Below are 5,021 nucleotides of genomic sequence, written 5' to 3'. Positions count from 1 at the left end.
GAACGAGTTCATGAAACTAAACTCGAGGGGGGGGGGCGGATTTTAAAGAAATTTTCGAAAGTTTTATCATTTTTTTCTAGGTCGACCAAAGCACTGTTTTGTCCCTATTTTGGTCAAAATTTCTGCGGGTTTTTAGGGTTCTTAGGGATTCTAAGGGGTTTTTAGGCACTTTTTCCAAAATATTGACCAAAAAACGAGGTTTTTTGGCGCTCGCTGCCCCCTCAAAATTAGTTTATACTGGCGAGCGCCAAAGGCGCCTTTAGAAAATTTTCAAATTCCATCATCAAAAGTGGATATTGCAAAATAGTACAAAGTGGGGACTCTTTGATTCGGTAGGGGGTCGAATCACTGAGGGGAGGGAGCGTTCGCCCGTCCCCCCTAAATCCGCCCCTGCATGTAAAAAAGAACGAGCGGGTTCTAAAAACCTTTGTTGATTTTCAACAAATTAAAATCTCCAAATGACAAAGAGAATAACTTTAAGTCCGCTGGTTTTTAATGCTTGTGTTGATTATGAAACTTTCATTTGACTGCTGCGAGCGAAAAAGCCCGTGTCGAGATCCCGCTCAAAAACCGCTCAAGATTTGAGCGGTTTGAGCGGTTTTCCAGCAAGATTTGAGCGGTTTGAGCGGTTTGGGTGGTTTGGGCGTTTTTTTTTGGAAAAACCGCTCAAACCGCTCAAATCTTGCTTAAAAGACCGCTCAAAAACCGCTCATTTCTTGCGGTGATTTTTGAACGGTTTTTCAAGCAAGATTTGAGCGGTTTTTGAGCGGTCTTCCCGGGTCGAGGTCCCAGACTCAACGTTTCTCTTCTCTGCAAAACTCGAACGAACACGTTCATCCAGGGGCGACCAATATGTAGCAATTTTCCAAAAAGTGCCCAAAAACAGCATTTTTGACCAGCTCTTTACGTCAACAACCCCACCCCCCCCCCCGCCAATGTACTCCTTCCCCCCAACGTACCCCCTCAACGTATCCAACATCCAACAAACCCCCCCACCAACGTACCCCCCCCCCCCCCCTCAACGTACCCCCAACCCGCGACGTAACCCCCTCACGTTCAACGAACACGTTAAACTTTGAGTCAAAACTACTCAATAATGTCATCACTACACCGCTTCTCGCTAAAACAACCGCGTTCGTAGCCTCGCATCGCAACTCTCGCGAAAAACATGTGCAAGGACCGGAAGTCGGAAAAATATAATCTTTAGTAGAAATAGCTCAACCCTTAGCCTAAATTATGACCCTACCTCAACCAAAGATAGCAGATAAACTCAGCGATGTACCGACACTTGAAAAAATTTTGTCATCAGCATTGCTCCTTTCATTGGATTTATGGTTTTACACCTTGTAGCGATATATTTTTATCACCAGTGCTCACCAGTACGATTATGGGAATCACCAAGTACGATTCGCTGTATTATATTCAGTAGAACAAATACAGCGAATATTAGACAACGGACTTATTCTGTATCCGTTAGGCAGCGTACAAATAGAGAATAAGTCCGCATAGCCTAACGGATAAGGCGTCTGACTTCGAATCAGAAGATTGCATCTTCGAATCCCTCTGTGGTCGACTTTTTATTATTAAATCTTGCGCGGTTTTTGAGCGGTTTTTTTAGATAAACCGCTCAAAACCGTTCAAATCTTGCGCGGTTTTTGAGCGTTTTTTTTAGATAAACCGTTCAAAAACCGCTCAAATCGCTCAATTTGAAGCAAGATTTTGAGCGTAATTGTCTAAAAAAACCGCCCAAACCGCTCAAATCTTGCTTCAAATTAGGTGAAAAATCTCGACTCGGGAGTTCTTGAGTCTTTAACAACATTTTAAAATTGAGTGGTTGTGAGTTTTAATTTTTGAAATTACAATCTTGAAGAAGAAATACCGTACGCTTTTTTTAACAGACAAGGTAATCATAAAAAAAACTATCTGAAAACGTCTTGCTGAATATTTGGGAGTTGTTTCATACACCAGCGAAAACACCATGAGCAAACTCAAGTGGCACTGATTGGATTACCTGGCAAAGTGAAGACTTTTTACAGTAAAGAGAAAATGTCGTTCATCAATTCTTTCGTATCCAGTCAAACACAGTAGTAAGTAGTGATTGTTTGGCCTTTCCAAGAAAGTGACAGAAATATTATATGGGGTGTTTTTTTATTCGGACCAACTTCGATCTACTGAATAACCGTTTGTGAAATGATTTTTTTTCGAGAATGAAATTGTTTTAATCTAAAACTACGACACCCAAAAACAAACGTTATCAAGCTTTAATTTCAGCAAGTAAGGATTTTAAGCCATTAAATTAGGGTATCGTAAGCCTGCCCGCTCGCTTTAATCGCTCGCATTAAGACGAAAAACAAAAATTTCCTACCCGGTTTTTTTCCCGATACTGACAAAAATGTTTAAGTTTATTAATGTCGTTCAAATCACGACTGTAAGGTCTTGATGAATCACTACTTTATTTGTAGAAGCTGATTTTGCAAGAAAAACAAAAAAAAAGAAAAAACTAAAACACACCCGAATAGAAAGTTCCTACCCTTTTTCAGATAGTCGATATAAAATTCAATTTCATTGAAGCAATACGAGTGGTATGGTACTAACGAACGCACAATTTCTACTTCGGAAGCAGGATAAGCAGTTTTTGTAATGCAAAATAAGCATCCAGCTCTACGTGTATTCAAACTGCTTTTCTTCTGTCAGGGCAAAAAATTAAACGCTGTAGTTCAAAATATTTGAGACGGCTTTTGCAATTACCTAAGCTTTCAAAAAAACGTTGTTCAATTTTTGAATCATCAAGTGTAGTTGAAAATTGTAAGTTTTGTAATTGATTTTCTGTGCAGCTCTGAAGCCAGGTTACAAAATCTAGGTAGTAATTAGTACAAAGTTGAAAAGTTTTCTAACTCTAACATTCAATGATTTTTGATTACCCTTCGAATGCAAAGGTACCAGAAATTCAACAAAAAAATTTTAAGTATTCATAGATATGTAATTTCTTTACGAAGTACAGTTTTCGTTTTTGGCTTATTTCTTCTGTGTTTTCAGTTCTTCTTTTAAAACAAAAATTTTTCAGAAGTCGTTGAATTTTAGGTTCAATAGTTTCTAATTTAGTTTTGCCTGTTGACGCACAAGCCAAAACCACGTACTGTAAAATGGGAAAATAAAACATAAGCGTTATATGCTTTCAGTAGTTGGTCTTTACCTAAAAATTTTCTCAACTTGTAATATTTACCACAAAAACTCGACATTATATTTTTAATTTTTGTAATATGATCTAAAAAGGAAGGCTTAGAGTGAATTTGAACAGCTAAGTAACGGAAGGATTGTTTTCTCTTCAATAGTTATTCCATTCATTTGTTCATCTGATTTTCTGCTGCTCTTCTTAGATAGTATCATTGTTTTTTTTTTGTTTTATCTTCATTTAAGGTCAGCTTGTTTTTTTTATAACCAACATGCTGTTTTGTTCATTGCTTCCTGGTTTCTACCGTTTAACTCACTGTTTCTAGCTATTTTTGTTATAACAGTGTTGTCTGCATATAAAATCAGAATATAAACACTTTTTTCTGCTCATAGAATTTTTATCATAAGCAATATGTTTTGCCAAGTTTGGCCAATTAGTGGCTCTAAATTGTATAAAAACGGATAATTTCCCCAATCGGTGCCAGGCACTCCAGCTAATTGAATTGCACAAACATTAAACTCAGCAAGGTTTTTGCCCCAACTGTTAGGAACGGATTGATTTTCCCTATCACTGCTTAAAAGTTGGCGTCTACTTCATAATATAACGATATGATGAAGTTTTTCTATGAACTTGAAAAATTATTATCAACACTCATTGTCTTTAGGAAACACGGAAATTAAAGGGAACAAAATAAAGAATTAAAAAACGGCGATTTAATTTTTATCGAAAAACGCTAGTCATACAGTTCTAATCAAAGAGAAAATGCCAGTCTTACAATTCAATGGTTTATACAATTGCTTAAATATGTGGAATGTATGAGGTTTCAAGCGAAATCTAAAAGTATCATTTTCATCGTCCGGCAAAGGTTTAATAGTTTAAAATCGGACTATGGTTGGGATAATGAACTAAAGCTTCGAGTAAGTATGTTTTTTTTTACGTATAGTCACGTACTTCAAATGCTTCTGCAAACGGATAGTCAGGTGCTACAAATAAATTACAGTAAATGAATTCTACTGATGATTTATTTTAAAGCCTGTTTACTCATTCATTTTTAAGCCTGTTTACTCATCCACGAGAGAAAGGTACAAGATACGAGTTGTACAGCTCATCACGGCGAACCGCTGGGATGGGTAATGTTGCCAGGCCCTGAAGCAAGGAACACGGATTGGTGGGCCTCGATCGAAATGAGAAAAGCAATCTCAATGTCGAGACATATTACTCGAACATTTTTAGTTACAGATAGGGATTGGTATTTTCAAATTGCAAATAGGGATTGGTATTTTCAAACGCTGCAACCTCAAATGGAAATAAAAGAAAAAAAAAGGACTTTCAAGCAGATAAAATTGGTCTTAAAAGCCTATTAAGCTGTCAATAACTGAACTTTGACACTTAAAGTAGTACTGTTAGTACCCCAAAACCAAAAACCTAAGCCCATAACCCCAGATAAACATTTTTTTTTTACAGAAAATTTTTTAAAACTTTAATTAAAACCGGTTTTTTGTTTCTTGGTTTTATTTAAATTTTTTTCTACGTTGTACTTTGTTTTTTTTATCATTCAGCTTAAATAAGTGGTGTTTTGCTTAACGCTAAAATCACGCTGTGGACCGATTTGTTCAAAGAATGATTTAAACGTTTCGGACAGAAGCTACTGCTGACCAGAACAAAATCTGTAAATAGAAATCATTTTCTTATGTTTTCCAAACTCCAAAACAAACTTATATATTAACTCTAGAATCCTTTAGTCCGAGGTTATCTAACAAACCGAACTATTTTGTTTCATTTGTGAAATGATCAAAATTGACTCTTCTTTGATCGCAACTTTTCTGATATTTCTGTTGCTTTTGTCGAA

Source organism: Symsagittifera roscoffensis, chromosome 3 (assembly GCF_963678635.1).
Source record: "Symsagittifera roscoffensis chromosome 3, txSymRosc1.1, whole genome shotgun sequence".
In the NCBI taxonomy this organism is placed as follows: Eukaryota; Metazoa; Xenacoelomorpha; order Acoela; family Convolutidae; genus Symsagittifera; species Symsagittifera roscoffensis.
The sequence above is the reverse complement of the archived record's forward strand: the minus strand, read 5'-3'. Positions refer to the sequence as shown.